This window comes from Thermobia domestica, chromosome 13 (assembly GCF_964235325.1).
Source record: "Thermobia domestica chromosome 13, izTheDome1.hap1.1, whole genome shotgun sequence".
In the NCBI taxonomy this organism is placed as follows: domain Eukaryota; kingdom Metazoa; phylum Arthropoda; class Insecta; order Zygentoma; family Lepismatidae; genus Thermobia; species Thermobia domestica.
The window spans coordinates 178,681,296-178,708,943 of NC_137466.1; the positions used below are offsets into that span (position 1 = coordinate 178,681,296).

Consider the following 27,648-nt stretch of genomic DNA (forward strand, 5'->3'; position numbering starts at 1 on the left):
GGAGAGATTAAGATTCTTTTCTTTCCAAACTAGTAAATGTCGTACATGCACCTATATTATGATCTATGTGATATTATGATATATGATTAAAAGATCTAAAATTTTATCACTACTATGATGCCCTTTTTACTAGTATTCTCACATTTCGAATCACTTATATACACTGATATTTATTTCACAAATGGGAGGGAATATGATTACGAAGTCGCTGATATAGGGGTATTGATGATTATCCAACACTGTGATGAATTCCACTTCTTGCCATGATGATTCTACTAGCCCTCCAAGCGGCTTGAAGATAAAGTGGCTGTACTACCGCAATTGTCTTAAGAACTCGACAGAGATCTCACAACTGACGAACAACGCAGGAAATGATTCAACTTCCCGCTGCAATAGAAAACCATTAACTCCCATTTTAGTGCATTTTTTATTGTATTATTCGTATAAAATATAAAACGTTGAACAACACTGCACTATATTTCATATCTGAAGAACAACCAAACGAGGATCATATACTGAAGTACACTGATGCATTGTCAGTGAGAAATACAGTCTCTCAGTGTTGGATTTAGCGTTATCAGTAAAAGTGGAAAATCCCGGTATCGGTAGTAGCCTGAATAAGATGTTACTAGTAGACGTATGAAAATCCATATATGAATGTATGGTAATTACTCCTAGGCTTATATGCTCAGTTCGAGCAACACCGATAGTCACTCTGAACTTTAACTCCTTTAGAATATAGCAAACAAATATTTTTCATGGTTCACAATCTTCTGTAAATATTTCCAACTAACTTCAGTGGAAAATGTAGGGAGTTGATAAATGTTTTAGATTAAAGATACACAAAAAACAATTAGAATAATAATAATAAATTGGAAATTCTGAATGTGTTATCGTTCGTTTGGCTTTCTGCCTAGTTATGCTTTAACACAACAGACTTGTTCTTACGCACTTTTGTGTCTTATCGAAAGGTGCAAAAGCACCTGGCTGGTCTCTTGAACTTAAAAAAAAGTAGGGTCTATAATGTTCGTTGCGAAAATTAAAAAAAAAAAAAATGATTTCAGGGTGTTTCAACTTTTGCGTTTCTCACAGAAAATGAGAAATGAGACTAAGAAATAAATGCTGGTTAAAATGGATTATACTTTCGGATAAAAGTCATGGTAGCGTAGATCTGTTATAAAATCGTAGATTTCCAATCGTGGACATACAGAGATAAAAATCGAATTGAAAAGATACTTAATTGATTCTGAAAGACCGCTTCTCCATTTTTTTTTTTTTTAATGTCACTTCTATTACAGTTTTCGTTCTATGCCGATCAATTTTGAAACCGAAAATGATTTATCTCTACCACTTCCAGTTTGTATAGGAGGTTAACAGAGGAGGTGGAACCTATTCTTTGGACCCTGAATCAATTAAAAAAAAAAAAAAAAAAAAAAAAAAAACCTTCTCTGTCGTCAGACGGATAGAGCCGTCCTATAAGACTTGCGATACTTATATGTATAGCACAGTAATGATGAGACAGATAATTTTAGAGTTCATGTTTACACTGTATATTGAGAAAAATACTATATTTATATAAATGTTATTCTTTCTTTGAGTTTAACGTCGACGCTATAGTCTATGGTTAAGGAAGATGGTGATAATGAAATGGGTGATAATGATGGAACAAAGAAAATGGGAGAAAACAGAAGAACCTCGAGAAAATCCATACACACGGTGTTCGTCCATCACAAACCCACTTGGCAAAAAAAAAAAAAAAAAAAAAAAAAAAAAAAATATGATACAAATTGCCTTCATCCCCTTTAGGAGTTGAATTTCTGAAAGTGATGGGATACGTGACTACCTATTTTTGATAAGAGAATACGAGATTAAGAGATTCGAGATTGTTGTGCCTATGTTTCAGTAGGTGGCGTGGTTCATGAACAGCATCAATTTTGGGGGTTTTCAAAACCAATATTTTTTTTCGAAAACTACGCATGAGCGTTTATATTTTTCATATATATATAAAATTTTGATCTGCTCAAAGAGATCTATTGGGTGGTATACGTTTTCTTTGGACATTTTATCGTTAAATGGTAATAATATTGTGTAATTTAAATTAACTATTAATTAATTAAAAATTGGATGCATAATTAATTTCTTCAACGAAATAGTGGAGTTACTTAACTAACGTTACTTGATAATACATTTTCTCTGAAAGAGTGTTACTCAGATTACTAGTATGGGGGACAGCTGAGGACACTTTGGACTTTGACCCCGGGACAGGGACTATGGGTCCTCGAGCAGGAACCCAGGGGTACAGGAGTCAAAATCCAAAGTGTCCTCAGTTGTCTCTCATATTACTATTGGGGGCACCTGATTGAACTTTTTGGACCTTTGTATATGCCCATATAACCATATAAGGTAATAAAACCTCATCAAAGGAAATAAATTGGGTCAAAAACCTCCGAAATTTGAATTCTTGGCAATTTTTTATCCATTAAAGAAAACGAGACGGATACCCAAAACATACAGAGGTATATATCAACTATCATTCCAAATTTTTAGTTTTAGCAATTTTCAAAATTTAAGGGGTTGGTCCTACCAAAACGTAGAGAGGATGGTCCTAAGTACCCCTAAGTCATTGACCTGGGCGCCCGGGCGCCGCAATCCAGGAGCCCAAAAAGAGCGATCAGGTGCCCCAATACTACTCTCAAATACACAATTTAGCTTCCTTTCTCTAATTAGGTATGCTAATTAAGAGTTTATAATTGAATAAAATGGCGTCTTTAAAGATGGTGTTTTCAATGCTTACATTGTCTTAATTAGATCTACTGGATTTCCAATATACTTGTACCTATCGAAGGTTTAGATATCTTGAGAAACTTACGTAATCTCTCTTAAATTTGCTGATCAGTCCCTTGAAGTTCGTGTTTATACAGAGCTGGAATTTGACTTTCCAATTTCTCGTCTCCGTTTTGCCTTCTGTTAAATTAAAGTAGATTTTTAGATTAGAAACGAAAACATTTGTTTCTACTTCGACACAATTAATAGTATCCGTTTGTCATACAGTATTTGATATCTGGAATACCAATCGCATCTTTTAAAATGTCGAAAAATTTACACATTAAGATATTTCGAGCAACTAAAGAAAGAATTCATTTACATTCAAAACTTCTGAACTGATGATAAATCGTTTTCGAACAACAAAAACGTCGTGATAGTTGTTGATTGAGACACTGATCTTAACGACTTGAGGATGAGTCGTAACCAATTCTCGGAAATTTGTTCTTGAAAAATTCGGATAAAGAAGACGATGATGATGAGAAATTAATGAAATGGTGGAATGAAAAAGTGGAAGGAAAGGAGAGAACCCGAGGGAAACCCACGCACAAGGTGTTTGTCCACCACAAAGCTCACTTGGTACGAGCTGGTGTTTGTGCAACATTGTAGAGTTATTAATGGCATATAAACAAAATCGCTTGAGTCGTTTCTATAAGAAAAACTCACCTGCAAGAACAAATTACCCCTTGTGATTTTTTTCAGGGCAAATGAGTTATGCCATATTGTTAGTTTATTAATGAAGCATCTAAGAAACATGAACAATTTTGAGAAAATTATCCGGGAAAAATTCACGCCCAATTCAAAACCCCTTTGATTTTTTTCGAGACAAATAAGTTATGCCATATTGTCAGGTCATTAATGAAATATTTCTTTGCGAAATATGAACAAAATTGTCGTTTCTGAGAACATTTTCCGAAAAACTCACTCCCAAGAATAAACTATATCTTCCGGATATTTCCTAGAAAAACAACAGGAACATTGTTAATGAAATGTGAACGAAGTCATCACAGCTGTTTTTAAGAAAATCGCAAATTTTAATTTCTCATCCTTTAGTGAACTACTCTTATAGGGGTAGGAAGAAAGTTTAACAGAAACAAATTCCTAGGAAACCTTATGGAAACTTTGTTTTAAATTTGTTCTGGATATGTTGAATGGTATGGCCTCTAGACGACTGAACATCTTTACATCGGAAAGAACGGACTAATGATCAGGCATCCAAAAATGCGTTTTTCGACATGTTGAGGCCATGAAACGTGTGAATCAACTCAAATCTCGAATTTCATTTTTTTCACGATCGCTATACTTTCTTCTATCCTATCATGGTTTTAAAGTAAAAATGGTAAAAATAGAGAAAAATCGAAGAAAATATAATATCACTCTCAGATTGTTATGCAATAGTACAGTAGGTCAATAAAATAGCCACTATATGCACCTATTTAGGTAAATGAGAATAACAAAGTAGATGATTAATCAGTATCAATGGCGTAAGCACGGAGGCTGACTCGGCACAAATCTTCCCCCTTTACTACAATGATACCGAAACGAATCCCGCTTTCATATAGGGCCTACTATGTTCCATGTGTGTACGATTCTTTTATGTAGGTAATTTGTCACGAAAAACAAGCGTTACACAGAAATATTTAAAGAAAAATTTACTTCCTATAAACTCTATTCTTAACTCTGTACAAGATTTCACCGTTATACACTGTGTTCTTATAGTTATATACTGCCTGTATTCTTAATGTTTTTCAACTCTTTTTCTTTACCTAGGCATCAAAATTTACCATATGCGGGTAGTAAGAGAGAGCATTAAAAAAGAAAAGTGAATGTTTAAATTTTATGTTTTATTATTATTATTTTGCTCCGGTTTAACCGAATAGTTAGCGTGCGTGACCTCGGTGTGCATGGTCACTGGTTGTAATCTCGATGAGAGTACTAAAATTTTCTGGTATTGATCCAGCATCATAAGGCAATTGGGGAGCTACCTGAATTAAAAGAATTTAAAAAAAAAAAAAACTCCGAGCCAGAATTGCAGAAATAATGGCGCCTCCGATGTGCTGCCATTCATCACCCAGTTGAACATGAGCTATCTGATTGGTAGTAGTATTTCATGGCTGTAGCGCCAGGGAGTTTAATTTATTACCTGTTAGCAAATTTCGTGTAATTAAAGAAAACTGAAAAAGAATTAACTTCTTTCTTATATGTTTCACCTGCAATTCGCCTCATCTCTATATGCTGAAATAAAATGATAAACTTCGTGTCATAAAAATCCATGAAGTACTCTGGCCAACCATATGGCCTACATTTCAATCGGTGAAGCCACATAATGCTTGGTGTATGTGTATGTATGTATAACCGTATTTATTCGTTAGGACAATTATTAGTGCTTTCCATGATATATTTTTGGCTATATCACTTACTAGTATCAATATTGCACCAATTATTGAGTTGAGTTGATTTTGAATTTAACGTCCCTTTCAGCAGCGAGGCTACATGAGACGGGACCTGCTTATTAAAATGAAATCCGAACCACATGAGCTCCCGCCGGAAATCGAACCCGGATCTCCCATGCCAAAGGCGCATACGTTAACCGCTTAGCCACGAAAGAGCTCAGTAATTATTCCATTTAGGGCATTCGTAATTATTATGTGTTGATGCTGTTTAGAGTTTTTTTCTTATCAGATCTATACTGTTATATATAACTGACTCAGTCATCAACACAAAGACCATCCTACTATAGCTAGAAACAAAATTTGGACAGGAAACTCTCTTGGCTTGAAAACAAATTAGAAAAAAGTTTAAAATACACACACACACACACACACACACACATGTAGTATGTATAAGTATAATATAGTACGTATGTATAATGAAGTATCCCACATTAGGGAAATAAAACTTGGGGTATGAGCTTTCCATTAAGAATAACTGAACTTGTGTTTCAGCATTTCTAGAAAATTTCGCTCTTAAATGGGGAAAAGGGAGCAATTTCTATCTTACAAATTTCGACGCTTTATTGCAAAACTGCCAAAGTTGAGGATTCACTCAAATTAGAGGAGTCGAATCCGGTATTTAAACTCTTAATTAAAAATAAGAGAATACATGTTTCGATAATTCCGCTTTTAATGTGGAAAGGGAACAATTTCTATAATCTTCAAATTTCCGATTCTTTATCCAGACAAACTTTATGTGAGTATTGTTTAAGTTGGATGTAAGAGGTCTGGGTTATATACTTCTAATTGCAATCGAGATCGAAAATATGTTTCAGCCTTTTCAAAACTTCGGCTTCTAAAAGAGACAGTTTCCAGTATTAAAATTTTCGATTCTTTCTTCAGAAAATGTTTAATGTGAGTATTCTCTTAAGTTGGAGACGTGAAATTTGATAAACGTTTATAAACGATAATCAAGAATGAGTAAACATGTATTGCAGCGGTTCTAAAAGGGAAAACAGGTACAATTTTTACAAGTTTCAAATTTTCGGTTTTCTATTTATTTAAATCTTATTCTTCCCGTGTCAGTAATGGGTGCTTCTATTTGTTCTATTATAAACATTAATTTGCTTTAGTAACCATTTAAAAATAAACACCTAACAGTCGAACTCCATTTGAGGGCCCGGACCCCATTTATCCCCCCCCCCCTCTGTGAGTACACCTCTCCAGTATAGTTATTTGGAATGTAACAATACTTGTGCAATGCTACTTCCTAAGAATGTTTCGATTTTGAGCCTGCATCAGTTTCTTCTGATGCAAGCCTAACAAAATTGAGAATTGGAGAGCTTGTTTTCGCGTTGAGTGCCAAAGATATCATCTATCAAAGTAGTTTCATCACCAATTTACTTAAGAAGTTGTGAGGACAAAATTCTCACTATTTTATGACTTCATTTCTCTTTGTATTATTCTATCAAGTACTTAAACACTACTAACTTATATTTCACATACTAACTTACTAACTTATAAAGGTTACGAAATATATTTCGACACTTTAAACTGGGTTTTATTTCATACCACTTTAATTTTTTTGAGATAAAAAAATTCTTATTAAAGTCATTACATCTCGTTTCTTTTAGTACTTGATTTCCTCTTTCTATAATTAACAGCATTTCTGTTTTCGAAAGGAGAACATAAAGGTATATTTATTCTTTAATCGAAATAAATACACAGTATATAAATATATATATATATATATATATATATATATATATATATATATATATATATATATATATTGTTGATACATGTGATTGATATTATTTAGGAATATATTATTTTGGGAAAGGAAACATATTTAATTATTGAATGTTATGTCAGAATAAAGAAACTCAATGTTGTCATATAACGTAAACACGTGTGTGTGTTTATGTGTTTACATCAATGTTTTGTATATGTGATGAATGTTATGTTTTGCTACGGCTAGACGCTAAGTCGTCAGTTCGTATGCTATTGTAATTTGTAATTTGTAATGTTTTGATTCAGGAATGAATTGTCATCAAGTTGTAATACTATAACATTGACACACTTTGACTGTGGCATAATCGTTGAGTTTGCAGAAATTTGTGAGTCTGAGAATTTGATCACGATGTAATTCGGGTGAAACCAATGTTTTACCAATAGCTGAGATATACAGAAAGTCAACAACAATGAATTCCAGGATGTCTGGAAACCTAGTATAAAAACTCATGGTCCTAGAGGATTGGGATCAGACGACGATCAGAAGTGGATCATCATACGTTGAGTATTCACATCGAGAACCACTGATACTTTATCACAGTTGTCATTTAGCTGTGATTCCAGTCTACGATTAGATCAGGAGATCTACCAATTTCTAGTAAACCATTAAAGTGGATTATGGTTTACCAATAGTCAGCTACTATAGACTATTTACGGCGAGACATTCATCTTCCAGAACATCGACATCAGTTCCAGGCATCATCTACTCGAAGGTACGTGTATCTCAGCTATGTTCGAGTTATTCGTGGTTAACTTCTTAGATGCTTAAAGATATGTGATCTGGCGTTTATACACAGTCTACGATCAGTTACAGTAATACACGATATTTATGGAAATACAAAGATTTCATTCAAAGTTAATTAATGTGATTTACTTCTGTCATCCTTAACCTACTCATTCTAGATGGTGAGTAGCAGCGATCTTCGACCGTCAATTATCATTTCATCCCCATGCAATCTAGGCACGACGGTGGAAGGTTGTTAATATATATATATATATATATATATATATATATATATATATATATATATATATATATATATGTATCCCACATTGGGAAAATTAATAAGTAATATGTGGGATATATATTATTTATTAATTTAACAAATTTTTCGATACAAACAGGGAGGCCTTTATAATGGGATAATATAATATAATGGGAATGATCAACAAAAATTGAAAAGGAAGTGGGAAGAGGCGGGACATGACTTATATTCAAAGGGAAGATCCTGGTATTCACCTGGTGGAGCTGAGTAAAAACCCTGGAAAAATTCAGTGAGGATGGGCTTCAAGCGAATTCCAATCTGGAATCCCCTGATTACGAGTGACAACGCTACCTTTTTGAACTTTCATTAAATAATAATAATAATAATAATAATAATAATAATAATAATAATAATAATAATAATAATAATAATAATAATAATAATAATAATAATATCAACTGAGATTCTTTCTTCTCTGTTTTCCGGCAATTTATTTTATTCTTTAGTCTACGTAGTACAATCCGACGGAACACGTGTACAGAAAGCCCGAGGATAGTTAAAATAATGGGACTGGAACCCACGATGGATTGCACATTGGAGTCCAAAACTGACGAGTAGTATTATTGTTACGTTACTGAAATATAGTTAATTGAAATAATTTTAAAACATCGCTCAAAATAGTAAAATAAAAACCATTAGCTTTCGTGTATTATTATTATTATTATTATTATTATTATTATTATTATTATTATTATTATTATTATTATTATTATTATTATTATTATTATTATTATGAGTTGATGAATTTTTGTGTGATTGCATGTGGTGCACGTGGATCAGATTTGATTCCCAGTGGGAGCTCATGTTTGTATTCCGTTTTAAATATGTAAGTCCATGTCTCATACAGCCTCAGTACTGAAGAGAGGCGCTAAATTCTAAATCCATCCAACATGGGAAGCTACTTGAATACGAGTAGCAAACTCAGGTCTTTAAAGACAGAAATAATAACACTGCAAGGTTACGTGTTAGCTAAGCGTTAGACAATTGAACATGCGCGATTTGATCTGCCTCAATTCTTCATGATCAATAGATCTGACAATTTTAATTCAGTTCAGTTTTAGTTGCTATTTTAACGCTCCTTTTATTTTAGCGTCAAGGTTGGAACTCGGGCCATTGTTCAGATTTTTGTCGAAAATTTAGCATCTCCGCAACGCATATAACCCGAGATCACGGGTGTTAGCCTCTTCCCCGTGAAATAAAACTTCTTCAGAAATAACAGTACAGTTTATGATTATTACAAAAGATTATGAAATGCCATGATTTAACATTTGTATAACATATACTTCCTCCAACCCTACCGCCCTAGTATTTATCTGACATACCTACCTTTAAAAAGTTGACCCCATACCATAACACAAAAATAAGAGCATATGCATCACTCCTCTGCATACAGCAGTCCGTTGGTAATTCAGGTGTACATTTAGAATCCGTAAACAACCATAAACTTTGTACGAAGTAGACAGGAATTGGAGTAGTTGAAGTGATATGTGACCATATAAATAGAGCAAATATCTGTCTGTGACTCTGATTTAAAGCCGTCCCTCCTTCTTTTCCTTGGTTGCATAGCTGTCAGTCAGTTCCTGGGAAGTGAGAAAGGAAGCTGTCTGTAGCCGGGGGTTTCGGCTGCCAACAAACGTTGGCTGAAGGAACGTTCTGCTTAGACCAACACCAAAGGGTACTTTGAATGCTGCTTGTTGGGAAGTATAATGTATGAGGCAGAATAAGTAGTAAAAATATTCCCAAGTGCCAATTTCTTCTACGCAAATTCTAATCCCATGCATATTTTCTGCAACTGTGGGCAAAGGTTTGTTGATGTTTTGCTGCAGTTCTTGAATAGGCTCGTTATTACAGTGTTCTATATTTCTGGTGTACCATAGAATGGGAAAAAAAACAATGAATGCTATAGTTTTATTTTCGCGATTAATTTAGTATATGCTGTTAAAAATGATAGCAAATGCGTACAGGATGATGAATTATTGGTGCAGTACCATATAGACACAGGTTGTCCAGAAATTGTTGAGCCTTTGGAGGTCAAAATTGAGAAGATATTTCTTGTGATTTGAAAATAACATTATTAAGCCACATATGCAACATTTTATTCGATGACCTTCTGTCATTTTTTCCCGGCAACACCATAATCCCGTCGCTATAGAAATTGTATGGTTTTCTGGTCAAAAAAGAAAAAGTGACACATTGTTTTCACGGGTTCTTTTGTTATTAATTTAACACCATCCAAGGAGCTTTACAGAGATCAAAACAAATGACGGTGCCAAGTCTGAACTATATGGTAGATGTATTAAACCATCCCAGCCAAGTTCTCAATTTCTGGCAGGTCGTTAAAGATGTATGAGGTCTGGTGTTCTCAAGGTGGTATACCATACTCTTTCTGTTTGCGAGTTTCGGCTGTTTCGTTGAATTATTTGGTGCACTCTCGGTAATTGTCGACAGTACAGGTCCAAGTCTATCATTCTGTCCATTGGCAGCAGCTTGTGATGCAAGATGCCCTTTCAATTCCACCAAATGAAACAGGATAACGTTCCTGGGCTTCAGTGTGGCCATTGCCACAGACTGTGGAGCTTCCCTTTGCTTCGAAACGATATTTTTTGGACATTATTGTCGTACGTTATCTGATTTTCACTTCTCGTGATCAACTACATTAGAAGTGGCTCGAGTTCATTAAGTTTCAGTAGAGATTCGCAGATGGAAATTCAATGGTGTAAGTGTTTATGAGTTAGATCATGTGGGAGCCAAACGTTGAGAGCTTCTTTTTAGCCGGTTTTCTTCAAATCGTTTAACACTGTAAAATGTGTGAAATTATGTTATTGAGTGTTAGAATATGTGTTAGAAAAAGCTAGTCTAGACTAGTCTATTAGGTCATTGCGATGTTATATCGGTGTTGCTGGACTTTTGCCACCATATGGCAGTCCCACCATGTCCCACACGTAAGTGATACCAGGTCAGGCTTGGAGAAGTATGTATAGAGCACCTTGAGTTGGCGTGATGGTATGGGAGAGTGATTTATCCTGCTGGAATATGGAATTCCACACAGTGTCGCGATGAAATTACATGAAGTGAAATCTTTCAGTTTAACGTCCCACGATTAAGCCCTTTAGGCTAAGGGAGACGATGATTAAAGCAAGTGAATGATGATGGAAGAATTGGTGGAATGGAAAAATGGGAGGTTCCCGAGAAAACTCACGGATACGATGTTGTCCACCACAAACTTACTTTCTTGACCGGGATCGAACCAGGGACCCAACACACCAGATGTAAATGCTCTACCACTGAGCCACCATTCCTCCAGTGTCGCGATAAAATTAAGAATGTATCACGCAGTAGTCATTCCCTTGAATGAAGATCATAGGTAGCGACTTCTTTTCACCCATGGTGAGATGTGATTCCTGCATGGCAAGTCAGAGCACACACTGTACTTTTCCAGTCATCTCTATGTCTAGGGATATGACTCACTATGTCCGAGAGAAACGATATCGTCTTTGAATATCATTGCTCTCCAGTCATCTTGCCCCTGCAGTCTCTCCTGACACCATAAGACGTTTTTGTCGATGTAATTTGTTGGTGTTAAGGGTAATAATCGGAAAAGAGCTCGGGAACGTAGGCCTTCCTCTAACAATCGAATGTTTATTGTTCCAGGACGCAAGAAGTATACTCTTAGAATGTTTCGGGAGGAAAAATTATATATATATATTATAAAATATATATATATATATATATATATATATATATATATATATATATAAAATATATATATATATATATATATATATATATATATATATATATATATATATATATATATATATATATATATATATATATATATATATTAACACGTATTCTGTAAACTCGAAAAATTTGTGAAATTTGGATTAATTTTAGCGTAGAAAATTTTCATTTTAATTGTCTGCCTGTGACCTGTTACAAAACCCATATCCTGCTGTTATAAACCTCGAAAATTTTTAAATGACTATAAACCTATTTACATGTCTTGTGTTTGTACAGAAGAGCAATGCAGTAGCTGAAGAGACAAACCAGAGACTTCAAAGAAGAACACTTCTTGTTTGTCTTTTGTCAATTTTTGTTGTATATCCAAGCAACAGCAGCCAGCTAGTCTTCTCCTGACACTGAACAGGGTTGTTGATGACAGTTTTCTGTGTTGCATCATTTTGTTCAAGGGTGACGTCATGTTGGCAAGATTCTTATCGTGTGAATGATATGATCTGCATGTCTTCTAAGTCCTGCCTGTGTACTGAGTATACAAATTCATAATCTTGAAATACGGCATAATACCGCTAGGATAGTCATCCAGTAGCCAAAATCTAGAATGTAGATAGAAGTGACGAATACGACGTTTTTCCAATGGTTACGACTCACAATATTTGTTTAAATAACAGAAACAACGAAAAAGTATACACTACATCAGATGAAAATTTAATATCAATATTTATCATATGTAAAACATATTTTTTCTCTTAATTTTATTTTATTTATTTATTTCGTCTTATTTTACATGGCGAAGTAAAGGCTAATCATTTCTTGTCCTATTTTGACGTTAAGAACTTAACTCAAGTAAAAACAAGAAATCTGGACAAAATTAAGAAAGTTCATTCTGAAATATGTCTAGGTAAAAATAAATTTTAATAATAATAATCTGTCACTTTTTATCACCGTATATACTGAAAATACAGATATAACCAGTGGCCACCGGTTACTATTGGTACCAAAATATTCACCATCCTCTTAGGTATTGATCAACACCAATATTATCTCTCTATGACTTACCGTTACCGTTTTTTGGCCAATATCTCGGGAACAGTCAGAGTGACGCGAAAAATTCCATCACTTCTTTCAGATAGTTTTTGATGTTCTATCGAATGGAGGGCTCAAAATTGAAAAAGCCTGAAATAACATAAAAACACACACACACACAGACAGAGAATTCAGTAACGAACTTTTTAAGTTCGTTGAAAATTACTACTCTACATATTGTATACTTAGAAAGTAACAAGATGAAATCATTCCTGAGGTAAGGAGTGGCCAATGACATGCCACGATAGAATTTTCATGAGGAGACAGAGCTCTGCCAATATAAACTGATATACTCTCGAAACATCACTTTCAAGAGACGTTTCCGAGACAACACAGCCTCAATCTTTGCCTTGTAAATAATCATCTCTGATATAGAAGAGATTTTAAATTTGTACGTGAAGGAACTGGATTTTTGTTTGTCAGCTTTTGAGCCTATATCATCAGTATTCAATACTAAGGGAAAATAATTATCTCGATAGAATAAAATTCAATACTTTAAGTGAAGGTAAACAGAAATCTTTCCCCACGAATAGATTAAAGGACTAAAGAAGATGGATGATTAATGAAAGTTAATAATTATGAAAGAATTGGTGGAATGAAAGGGAGGAAGGAAATGGGGGAACCGCAAGCAAACCTATGAACGTGAGACACCACAAACTCACATGGTCCCAAAATTCTTCGCACCAGAGTTAGCAATCGTGCCCCCGTCCTCTAACGTAAGAAAGCTTGAAATATTCTATTGTCATATGTCGCTCTACATAAAAAAATGACTAAGTAGAAAATATTTTAGGTAGAAAATAGTCGAGGAATATTGTATTAACTTTCACAAGAAAAATAGTTGGAAGTGGTAGTGCAATTTTAATAAATCAACAATAAACCTAAGCGACACTAAACACCATGAGCGCACAAAAGAATTATACCATATCACACTATTTTCATTTTATTAGTGAGTGACAAGTACAACGACTCCCTTCGCCCTCAGTCTGTTGCTTTTCTTTGTGGGCGATCAGAAAAATCAATCAACTTAATTTTGGCAACTTAATCATCTTTCAGGACAAGTTTTGTAAGAATCGTCCAGTATTTGTTTCATATTCGTTGTTACTCTTACTGCTTGGACTTTGTGTATTAATTATTATTAATGGTTCATCCTAAATACAAATAGTAGTTTAAACTATTCAAGGACAAGAGAACTCATTTTGCTAAGATTTAAAAATATAAAGTTAGCTTTCTTTAGGGCTTACCCGGTTTCAATGTTATAAGTGGTTCTGTGCTACTTTATAGGGACGGTAAATGACATTGACAACTACTGTAGATGATGCAAAAGGATATGAAATATTCTACTAAGAGGGTAATCAAAAATTGAAGCACCCCGCCTAGCAACGATATAGGTATATGTTACATTTTAGTGATTTTGAGAAAAACTTGTAGTATATTTCAGGAGTACAACAGGAACAAAATAAAACCAACAGCTAGCAATGTTCAACGGAGTAATAGAAGCACAAAACTAAAATAAACGTGCCTGCATGAAAGAACGGAAAGTTTGCCTCGTTTTTCTCGAACGCACTAAAATGTAACATACATCGTTGTTCGGTGGGGTGCTTCAATTGTCTTATGGACACAATTTTCCACATGAAGGAAAGTCTTGTCACCGGAATAGACAGTAGAGATAAAACTAAAAGTGCATTATACACTTAAGTATCAAAGGCAATCAAATATCTAATTATAATGAGTGGTATTTCCTCGAGCATTACGAAGTATAGTAACTCGATGTAGCAAGGGGCCGCGGTGGCTCAGTGGTAGAGCGTTCACCTCTGGTGCTTGGGGTCCCGGGTTCGATCCCAGCCCCCGCCAAGTGAACTTTGTGGTGGACAAACACCGTGTGCGTGGGTTTTCTCGGGGTTCTCCCGTTTCCTCCCACTTTCTTCATTCCACCATTTCATTCATTTCTCATCTTCACCGTCTCCTTTAGCCTACCCGGCATAACCGTGGGACGTAAAACTCAAAGATTTCATTTCATTTTCGATGTAGCAAGGACGCAACAAGTCACTGGTAGTCCTTTGGAGAGATGTTCAGCCACGCAGCCTCGATTGTCGTACAGAATTCGGTGGTTGTTACAACTGAAAAATCCTAGTCACGATTAGCCTGTTCGATGATACTCCAAATGTGCTGGATAGGGTTCATGTCCAGTTACTCACAAAAGTCTTGACTACTTCGTGTCATTCGATTGGTTTTCCACAACGTTCTTGCGACGTCAACTATTTCCGTGCCCCTATCCAATGATTTTTGGCACGAAGTGATGTATGTCTAAGATATGTTGAAGTAAGTGTAATATACCTAGGTACTGTAAGAGAAAGGGGCAGAGTGCCATCTCCAACATCGATTCCGATAAAACAGATTTTATTGTAAATTCTTGAATCTGTATGCCACGTCCATCACGTATCTTCTGAAAATATTGCTTACCTTGTCCAGTAATATGATTAGCAACTGTTTTGGCTAAATCAATCATTATTGTTCATAATGACTTCCATTAGAGATGTAAAAATGCCGGAATTTCTTTTCTTTTTTCGAATGGAGATTTTCCCATAGGAAAACAATTTGGGGTGGATTTTAGCTTCTTTGACTTTTTATTATTTTTCTGATATCACTACCTCGTTTGTTTTGCTGTAATAGGTTCTTGAATTAAGATAGTGTTTTTGCAACACACAATACTTGTAAATCCTATGTTCTGTCCAGGGTTGACTATTTGGTTGGTTTTCAGTCCGGTATTCCATTATTTGTTTGCAGAGGTAGGTTATGCAACCTAACCTATTAGGTGTTGTTTTGGTTGCCTAACTACGAGTTTATCAGTTCTTGAAAGTTACACAAAAAGAAAAAAAAATACTACCACAACTACAGAACAATTTATGGTTTGGTATAAAATATTCTATTAGAAAAACTTGCTCTGTAAAGTTAAAGCCATGAACGGCTATTTTGGGTGGAATCTTAGTTTAAGATGGTAGTAGAAGTTCATTACTTATAAATTCATTCTTTCTTTATGTTACGTCGTGTCAACTTGGTTAAAATAGAAAATTTGAGGTATGTTTTCTTTCTTCACTGATCTTAACAAATTCTTCGTTATACATGCGATATACCTAAGCACCCGGGCTATCTTCTTATATGAAATGTGTCTAGCTTTTAAAACATGTTACTATCTGAAGTTTTACTTAACCCTTAATGGTTCACTACTTTTCTGTCTGCTTCCGGCGCTACTTGTAAAACAACATATCCACAGATACTTCCAGCATAAAATTCACCAGAGGTGTCACCAGGGGGCAATAACTGCTCTACCATCGTGGAGAGTACGTACACAAATAACCACAACAAACAATACCTGAAAATAATAATCTTCAAACGCAATAGGTAAGATAAAAAAATATGTAGCCAAATGGTAACGAAAACTCAGACGCATATTTTGCAAATAATAATTACATGAAACAAAATCTAAGCATAACATTTTCAATACAACTATTGCTAACACTATTAATCATTTTACTAAAACACTTTGGGCGCTGAACATTACTTTTATAGCACTACAAACAATTCGTTGGAACTATAGAACTCTTTTAGTCCATTAATTTGTTCTTTATCCTTCCTTGTATTTTTTTAGATTTCTTATTCAAAATACTGTTATTAAAAGCTTTTTCAAGTTATAATTGTAAAAGAGAAGTGGAAAGTACTGGTATTTCTTCATTAAAAATGATCTTTTTAAAAAAAGAATGCTCAAAATTTATCAGGCAGAAGGCCGTAGAAGAAACTTAATTTTTCTATCCCAAAACGTGTTTTATTGTTTGTTTTTTCTCGAGTCATTGAATCTAGGATCAATTTTGTTTATATCAGGTTAATATCCATGTTGCATTAATATCCATTGTCAATCCATGAGTTCATCTACTAGCAATCTGGCCAATACAATGATCTGTAACTCTTGCTATTTCAAAGCCTGAAATATGTATCTTAAAGTTCGAATTTTTTTTCACAAACTTCCCAGTCTTTTGTTTTAAAAAATCTTCTGTATTTTATTTCAATTTTAACCCGTGCCGTACACAACAAGCTGTCTTTACTTTGTCCCTGTTCCCGTGTCAAGATTTTTCCCACATACAGGTCGAGTAATATCTATATAAGGTGATTTTTGTGACTACTTTCGCAGAGGAATATTTTAATACCGTCTTGTTACCAGGGGTAAAAGTGGATCTGAAAAGGTAGGGGGACGCTTGACATCCCGCCGTCCCCCGTGCCTATCTTTATCAATTGTATTTTTTATAAAGTGAGGAGACGCTACAGATATTATCGTGAGGTGAGGGGACGGCGTACTCTGCGTTCCCCCTCACTTTTACCCCTGTTTGTTACGCATCCTCTTCCATAGTTCTCAATATCACGAAAATAAATTTGGAGAATTCTCTTTATTTTATTTATTTCTCACTGTATTTTTGTAATCACAGGAGTCCATATAGTACATTTCTAGAAGAAACAAGGGTCACTTATAAAACTAGCCTATCTCAAAGATGAATTCTTTCTTTTTATTTTAATAGTTCGTTATTGTTTGTGCTCAACATAACCTTCTAACGGGCAAGTCTGACACGTCTTCTGTTTCCAGTTTTTTAAGTTATAATTCTGAGCATTTGCAGTTTTCTTTTTTTTCTAATTAATTACATAAATAAATAAATTCTTTTTTTAAAAAAAACTTTACATTTGACGCTGGCTTCTAATAAACAGTACCTACAACCACAGTTCTGTAGTATATTTTATCTGTAGGTCCATTGATAGATAAATTATATACGCAAAAACACAAATCTAGTATATTTTTTTTCGTTATGCCAAAATGTTGTAACCGGAAGTTACTTCTTTCTGTGTCTGCTGTGTGTACGCTTCCCATTCCAGTGGCTGGAGGCTGCGGTTTCCCTTGACACACGCGGTATTTTTGCCACAGATGATACCGACGCGTTTCCTGTTCCCCTTCTCCTTCGTAGCATCTCCCCTTTCCTTGCAAGAAATCCATCATTCGGACCCCTTCGGCAAAAGAGAGAGGAACGGACGTAATCGAAATACGAGAAAGAAAGAACAGATAGTTTGCTCTTTGAAGATGCTAAAACTGAAAGCATGGATTGATGTTTCAGGAAAAAAAAAAACAAAAAAACTATGTATTACTATGATAGATGAAGCGGGACTTGTGCAGAACATATAAGCAACTCGATTATATTTTATCATTGAGAAATCTCTCTGTATATATGTCTTATTTATTAGTATTTGAATCAGTCGAAGAATAAAAAATTACTCTCAACTGGCATCTACGGAAGTCCACCACACCTCTCGCGTAGAAATCCAAAGAAGTTTCAAATTCGAATCCCTGAACTGGCCCCCTATCAGAGTATTTGCTTGAAATTTCCTCAGCCTCACCAAATCAATTATGTATAAGCCCCAGCAAATTTTCAAAACTCTTTCTTATTTTCCATTGTTAATGAAAGTAATGTAGACTGAAAATGAAATCCGTGCCAAGTGCCAAAAATTGAAAAGTTCGGTTTAATGTCAAAATGTGGACTGTGCCTAACACCATTCAGTTAAAATCAAGTTGTCTAGTATTCACTGTAGAAGTTCTTCAAATAAATAACAGAATACTGCGCGCGGGTCTGTGACACGTTCTGAAATAAAATCTGTACTTTTCACTCAACATTTTGATTGGGGCACTTAGCACGGATTTTATAATCATTCTAGAGTTGTTAGCAACAATGAGACTTTTTTAAATTAACACTAAAAGAGAGACTAATACATGCTAAAGATAGGAATGAGCATTCCTCATGGTTCATGGATATTCTGGTTTAACCAGGACAGTATTTGATTTACATATCCTCCCATATAAGGAAAAATGGGGGGGATCAAAACTCAAAATGTTTCATTAGTTTACCAAGACAAATGATAGGATATAATCTATTCTTTTATTAGTCATCCATTCTCAACTGATACGAATAATCCACTCTTTTATTAGTCATCCATTTTCAAGTGATAGGAATAATCTACTCTTTTATTAGTAATCAATTCTCAACTGACAGGAATAATCTACTATTTTATTAGTCATCCATTCTCAACTGATACGAACAATCCACTTTTTTATTAGTCATCGTTACTTAACTGATAGGAATACAATAATCTATCTTGTATTAGTCATCCATTCTCAACTGATAGTAATAATAATACTCTTTTATTAGTCATCCATTAAGTGATAGGAATATTCTACTCTTTTATTAGTCATCGATACGCAGCTGATAGGAATAATCTACTTATTTATTAGTAGTGTTGCCACGAGATGAGACATTTCTCGTGTCTCGTCTCGTCTCGTCAGACGAGACACGAGACGGGACAGAATCCTCTTAGACGAGACACGAGACGAGACAGACTACTTGTCCCGTCTCGAAAACGAGACGAGACACGAGACGAGACGGGACGTCTCGTGAAATGTCTCGTCTCGTCTCGTGTCTCGAAAATGAAAACGCTGGCGGGAATGGCCAAGATTGAAATTGCCAGTGGTCATATAGATTGCAAAAGGAAAATCCCCTTTGTGAGAAAACATGTTGAAAAACCTTCATAGAAAAGTGTCCTCTGTCTATTGAATGAAACAATTGTGATACATAAGCTTCCAGGAATATCATCCTTAATGTCTTGTCTCCAATTACCCTTGCTGTAAACTGAGGAATTCTCATTTTTTTATTTCTGGCTGGAATGATGACAAACAAAATCAAAGACAGGGAAGATTTTTACAAGGTCAAGAAACCGAACTACCACTACCATCTATTCAATTTAAAAACTGGGTAAGGTCTAAACTTGTCTTTATTCTCTGGTGGCGGTATTCTTTTTGCTATATGAACCGAAAACGGCAATTGAAGTATGTCATCTTGCAACTAAAATTTTGTCTTCTCTCTCTCTCTCTCTCTCTCTCTCTCTCTCTCTCTCTCTCTCTCTCTCACACACACACACACACACACACACATACACACACACATAAAAACACACTTTTACCATTTTATCAATCGCTCGCTTATTATACAGCAGTCATGTTGTAAAATTCACCTCTTCGTTTGGAAGGCGGGCGGACGACAAAGGAAGCAAAGATATTATCGACGAACCCTTCAAATTGTTTGCTTTCAGCAAATTTATGATACTTGTAATAACACTTTAGGTAAAGAAGTTTTACAGGGGGACCTTCGTTTTGTTACGCGGAAATGTTTGATCTGACGAGAGTGCGAAATTGCCCTCTGCTTCGAGAGGAGGGGAATACTTCCCTTTCCTAGTGAATAATATTCATTAGGACCTGAATTATCTTCAGAAATTGTTTCTTACAGGTGCATAAAACCTCTCGAACTTGATAAGTGTAAAGAACATTTGGTATAATATTCATGGAACTCCGTTGAAAGCAGAAAATATCATGAGAATGATCAAAATTCGAACATTGAAGAACATAATTAACAGAAAAGAAATAGAATACCCAAACCATATTTTTAAACCTGCTATAAAATGTATATCCTATATTTTTACTAATTCCTTACTCCCATGAAAGTATCCTGGGGAGGATATTCTCTCTATTTTTTTCAGACTAAAATCCTTTTATCCCGTACGATTTCCCCCTCCCTGACACAGTACGAAAAAACAAATGTTGTTAAAATCCATACACATGACCCTTCCGGGACTCAACCCGGGGCCTTCAAGCCGATGGTCTATCGCCGCAGACCGCTCGGCTTGGTATGAAGATGTACGTTGTATGATTGCGAATAGATCCCGACAATATAAGAAACTTTAATCCAAAATGGCCACCCAAAAATCAACTTTTTTTTTTAGCCATTAGCTAATCTGGGTGTACTGTCATGAGTTTGTTACACAAACGGGGCAAGCACCACATAGTAGCACACACCCCGCGGTTATGGGAACAGATTTGAACCATGGAGGTGAAGACTGGCCCCAAGCATTCTTTCGTCCGATGTGTCGTTCAGTTCCCATTACTATGGCACTTTAAGTAGAGCTTAGTGTGCAGTAAGATATAAAATTTCAATCAAATACATTACTCAATAAAATTATTTGGTTCCGAGCTTTTTTTAAAAAAAATAAATAATTGCAACAAATCTAAATATGCTAAAATGGAAAGTAGTTTTTGGATTGTTATGGGTTAACACTGTGAAACCTAAAGGCTGGAATATATAAAATCAAAGTGTACACACATATCTATCTCTCTATTTATCTATATATCTTTCCATCTCCCTCTCTCTCTCTCTCTGTATATTATATATATATATATATATATATATATATATATATATATATATATATATATATATATATATATATATATATATATATATATATATATATATATATATAGACACTATAAAGCAAGTGGGCTGATAGTATACGATAGTGTCGGGGATGATGACACCTTTACATCGAACTTTGCTTATCTTGTAAACATTATTTAACATTAGTGTCTTCATCTTCGACGTACCTATGAGCAATTTACTGTATATTCGTGTATTGAAACTGGTGAAACAAATTTCAATGTTTTAGAATGTAAAAAAAGAAGCCAGGGTCGAGAAGCCTCAGACAACTAACAGCAGAGATATATTATCTTGTAAATTGCCTTGTGAGCTTATTTGAATTTATTTTTAAGACCTTTAGGCAACTTTGGCCGAATGGATGATGATAGGAAAATTAGTGGAATGAAGAAAGTGGTAGGATACTAGACAACTTCGAGAAAACACATACATTCGAAAAATGAAATGAAATCTTTGAGTTTTACGTCCCACGGTTATGCCGGTTAGGCTAAAGGAGACAGTAATGATGAGTAATGAATGAAATGGTGGAATGAAGAAAGTGGGAGGAAACGGGAGAACCCCGAGAAAACCCACGCACACGGTTTTGTCCACCACAAAGTTCACTTGGCGGGGCTGGGATCGAACCCGAGACCCCAAGCACCAGAGATGAACGCTCTACCAATGAGCCACCACGGTTCCCACACACATTCAATGTTTTTTCCACCATAAAGCTCACATGGCACTAACCGAGATCGAACCGACTACCACATACACCAGAGGTGAAGGCTTCACGGTGTAGCTACCGTGACATTTCTTGTCTTGTGTGTTCTGGGTAATACTTGTAACTTACAAGGGAAGAGAAGGAGATTATATATCGAAGTGGAAGATGGTTTATATACCAATGGGAAGCACTAATGACGCCTATTACAAAACTGTAATAAAAATTTTCCGAATGCATATACTATGCGAGTTATATGGATATATATAGAGTGTCCAGATAATCCGTTACCACCCCTTGAAATCGCAAACGATAAGACAGATGCCAAAACTCGAAAACATGTGTTTGATCATTTTAGAACTACAACGTATCAAAGCAAAAATTCTTGTCACAAGGCCACCCGCAGTGTACTGGGCGGGGTCCAACTCAAAAATTACAAAAGGTAAGGGGGTCAAGTAGCATATCGTTCGAAACTTCTTGGGAAATGAAAGAAGACGGAACAAGCCTCAATACTCTAAAATTACCTTGTGCAAAATGGCGGCCGGTCAAACTGTCAGCAAAAACGTCATTGTAAAGTCGATGGCCACCCCCAAAAAAATCCTGAAACGGTGAGGCAGATGTCAAAACAGGAAAACATGTGTGTCATCATTTCAAAAGTACAATGATTGGAAGTAAAAATATTTGTCTCAGGGTCCTCCACAATGCCCCAGGCGGGGTCATGTTCAAATTGTTGAAATGGCAAGGGAGGTCAAGTAGCACATCGTTTAAAGCTGTTATTAAATGAAAGCAGATAGAACAAGTATGGACGCTCTACAATAATACTGTGCAAACATCTTGCATTTTAGTTGTTGTTTCTGTAACCGGTTTTTAGTTTATTTTCACTTTAATTCTTGTACTCAACGGAAAGAAAGGAAATGCCTCTACTGTGAGATTCTGCTCTTAATATCTAAATAATATAAGCTATATCTATATAATAGCCGAATAATATCTAAATAAAGAAAAAAATAATAAAATAAAAGCAAATTAAGACATAAAGAAAAGAAACGACAACATTTGACATCTTTGAGTATAGAACTGACTAGTTAACATATAATGTACTTCCACGAACATAAATAAGTAGAGGTTGGAGCCATCAGAAGTAAAGACTTTTACCTCTACTTATTTATGTTTATGACTGCACAACAGTGGTACTTATGCTCGTTATCTGGTTTATCAATTATAAAATGATTCAAACGAAAGAATTCCTTGCACCAGGAAGAGTAAATACGTACAAATGTCTCAGAATGAAAACAAGTGCCGATTGCAAAATGGAAAGTGAACGTGCTCAGAAAGTCGAAATGAAGATGTACATTTTGACCGGCCGCCTTTTTTGATTTTAGAGGATCGAGACTTGTTCCGTGTTCTTTTATTTCTCAACAGCTTTATTTGACCATATTTGCCATTTGAAAATTTTGAGTAGGACCACGTCTGGAACCTTGTGGAGGACCCTGCGACAAACATTTTTACTTTCAATCATTGTACTTTTGAAAAGATGACACACATCTTTTTCTTTTTTGACATCTGTCTTACCGTTTCAGTTTTTTTTTCTTTCTTTGGAGGGTGGCCACAGACTCTACAATGATGTTTTTGCTGACAGTTTGACCGGCCGCCATTTTGCACCGGGTAATTTTAGAGAGTTGGGACTTGTTTGTCTTCTTTCATTTCCCAAGAAGTTTCGAACGATATACTACTTGACCCCCTTACCTTTTGTAATTTTTGAGTTGGATCCCGCCTGGGACTCTGCGGGTGGCCCTGGGACAACAATGTTTGCTTTGATACATTGTACTTTTATAATGATCAAAAACGTGTTTTCCAGTTTTAGCATCTGTCTCATCGTTTGCGATTGCAAGGGGTGGAAATGGATCTTCTGGACACCCTGTATATTCATATAACTCGCACAGTGTATGCATTCGGAAAATTTTTATTACAGTTTTGTAATAGGCGTCATTAGTGCTTTCGATTGGTATATAAACCATCTTCAACTTCGATATATAATGTCCCTCTCTTCCCTTGTTAGTTGTATCTTGATTAGCATGGTGCAGCCTGCTACATTTTACTTTCGTTCCCATGGTATGCTGCTACATTTTTACGAGACAAGACGAGACAAAACGAGACGAGACGGGACGGGACAGAACCTCTCGAGACGAGACAAGAGACGGGACGAGCACATTTTTTTCGAGACGAGACACGAGACGAGACATGCTTCGCACGAGACGAGACGAGACAGCCTGAAGTCTCGTCTCGTCTCGTCTCGTGGCAACACTATTTATTAGTCATCCATTCTCAACTGATACGAACAATCCACTTTTTTATTAGCCATCGTTACTCAACTGATAGGAATACAATAATCTATCTTGTATTAGTCATCCATTCTCAAGTGATAGGAATATTCTACTCTTTTATTAGTCATCCATACGCAACTGATAGGAATAATCTACTTATTTATTAGTCATCCATTCTCAACTGATATTACTAATCTACTCTTCTATTAGTCATCTATTCTTAACTGATACGAATAATCCACTCTTTTATTAGTTATCCATTCTCAAGTGATAGGAATAATCTACTCTTTTATTAGTAATCAATTCTCAACTGATAGGAATAATCTACTTTTTTATTAGTCATGCATTCTCAACTGATACGAATAATCCACTCTTTTATTAGTCATCGATACTAAACTGATAGGAAGAATAATACTCTTTTATTAGTCATTCATTCTCAAGTGATAAGAATAATCTACTCTCTTATTAGTCATCCATTCTCAATTGATACGAATAATCTACTCTTTTATTAGTCATCCATTCTCAAGTGATGGGAATAATATATTCTTTTATTAGTCATCAATTCTCAACTGATAGTAATAATCTATTCTCTGTCACTCACTTTTGGTGAGTGTTGATTCATTATTCTCTTAATTCTGATATTACATCAGAAAGTAAGTACATAACTATGACTACTGTAAATGTTCATAGCGTGTCCCATTTTTTAAGTCGAAAACTCTGGAAGTCGTACGCGTAGTCTATGGCGCGTCCTCTTAAATATTAATTTCCTAACATGCTCATCTTCCCTGAAAGCAACGTACTATTTTTAAATTTACAGAAAGTTTCTTAGCACCATTGCCTCTTTTCTCAATTCAGTCTTCGTTAAAATGCATTCTGATTTGTTTCAAATTTACGTCGATCATAGTAGATGAATTTAGGATGCGGCAAAGGGGTTGATTTATATCATCTTAAAAATAACTAAAAACGTGCCTACAGACAACTTTTTCTAGAAGTTATCAGATATTCGTGAAACTTGGCGTGTACTTTCGTTGATGCATCCCATTGAGGTTGTTAGTCGTATAAATACCTCCTTACTATAGCCTGAACTTTTACAAATAAACTAATTAAGACAGACTTCATAGGCTGAAAATATGTCGAATATCATGGACAATACTAGTTTATTCAAGTTTTAGATCTTTAGCACTGTTCTAGTGTTACCTTTTCTAGCGCACAAAAAACTATAAATTGATAAAGTGATTGCACCAAAACAATGGAGAGAATTTATCAACGTTTAAAGATACGCAAATCATTACACAATATATTCCAGTAATAACTATTGTTTGAAAGTTGTTATATCACACCCTTTACGGACCTCTCGTGACGCGGGAGGATTCTGATAACTTCTACTACTTCTGATAACTTCTGTAAATGAAATTAGTAAGAAACCAGAGCATAAATTTTGTACATAAACTTGCAAAACGAGACGAGACGAGAAAGAAGTCTTGGAATTTCGAGATGAGAAGAGAATTCTACCGAGTTTACGAGACGAGACAAGTTCTCGTCTCGTCTTGTCTCATGGGCAACACTGCATAGACCTAATGGATGGATGAATGCCATTACTTCCGGCATTATTTTTGTTTTCGCTAAGTTCCAAAGCAATATGCTACAAATAGAACTTAGTAATGGCTATATTGTGTGTTGATCTCTAAATTTTATAATGAAAGGAAAAATTGTATTTTTAACAATAATCTGAACAACTTCTGAAACAATAATCTTTAAATAATAAATAGATCAAATATAACAAATGCAAGGAAACGTTTTACATAAAAATAAATGTGAATTACATACCAGCCGATGCTTTCTTTACCCAACAGCCATGCAACGGTGATAACATGGCGTACGCAGAATTTCGCCAAGGAGGGAGTTAGCATTAAATTTTATTTTCCTTTGGGCCAAGGATAGTTTTCCATAATATCTTGCTTAAGTGAAGATTTTACACCCTGTCTCCCCCTTACGTACGCCATTGAAAGTGAATGATTATGAAAGAAGTGATGAAATGAAAGAAGAGGAAACGGGAGAACCCTGAAAACACTCATAGACACAATGGTCGAACACAAAGTCACATGGCCCGAAATTAAAACAAGGATCTCTTACATCAGAGATGAACACTGTACTACAGAGCCACCGTTGCCTCAAGGTGGTGAAATTCCAGAAAAAGAAGATAGAAAAAGTGTTTACCCTTATTCTCGGAGCAATGCGTTATTTCGTAGAACGTTTTTTTCTCTTCATTTCATGCAATGAACAGAGGTGTCACTTCGATGGAGGCAGGGTAAATTGCCCCCCTTCCTGAGTTTTATATACAATTCAATTAGCAAAATTAAATGTCACCACTTTCTATCCACCCCACATCAAAAATTGTTAATGTAAAATCATAAGATCCTTGGGAGGACTACTAAGGTTGATAATCATAGCAAGTAGCTATCATTATAATTGGGTCAGTAGTTACTGTATGGTTCGATCACACATAAACTCACTTTCGCTAAACGTGAAACTTTACTAATATAAGTGAAGTATCTTACCTCCCACGGGGTCCACCGGGGCCAGACCTCCCCAAACTTCCTAACTCAGCGTATTTGTAGACTTTCTTTAAAAAAAAAAAAAAAAAAAAAAAAAACTGCAGGTTGTTTAACAGGGAAATGATTGATGTAGCATGAAAATTTGATCATCTTACACTTCATCTGTGTTCTTTTTCTTATCAAAACAATTTAGTTCTATCTTTTTTAAAATCTATAAGAACTTTACAATTACTTATTGTCTTTTTGGGTACAGAATAATGCCCGTTCAATACTACATAAACATAATGGTTTGTAGAATTGGACATTCCCTTCCCCCAAAAAAAGTTTAGACCCATCCCAACAAAAAATTTCTGAGTGTGTACCAGTTGCCATCCCACCTTTACCTCCAAGCAAAACTAGAAATGACTATTTCTTTCGAGTTGGCGATGTTTTCCTACAAAATGTGTGAACACAAACGCTTGCTTACCTTCACATGTGAATACATGTGAATGGTTATTCAACTTCTGTAATGAACCGCCAAGTCATTAGGACTTAGGAGTAGACCTGCCACGAAGATTTACTAAATCTCTGTGATAGTACTAAAACTCACAAAATGTAATTTAGACTCGCATAATTATCATATCATTTAGACATAAATTATTACGATAACAAACTATATCAATGATACTGTTTTTGTATGAAACACTTAACACAGCAACAAGTTCTGACAGTGATGCCAGGTCCTTGGTTTACATATTTCATGTTTAAATGTGAAGGAAAAAAAAAAAGCAATCAGGTGACGCAAGAGGAAAACTCCACGTGCGCC

The 27,648-nt window shown here is 35.2% G+C and overlaps 1 protein-coding gene across 1 annotated transcript in view; it reads left to right on the forward strand.

Moving 5' to 3' along the window:
• Positions 1–22,530: 22,530 nt before the first annotated feature.
• The window catches only part of SCAP (SREBP cleavage activating protein), a 441,101-nt gene continuing 435,983 nt past the window's right edge, over positions 22,531–27,648 (forward strand). Inside the window, exon 1 of the mRNA XM_081736987.1 lies at positions 22,531–22,541. The gene's annotated coding sequence lies outside the window, so the exon portion shown is untranslated. The remainder of the gene's footprint in view (positions 22,542–27,648) is intronic.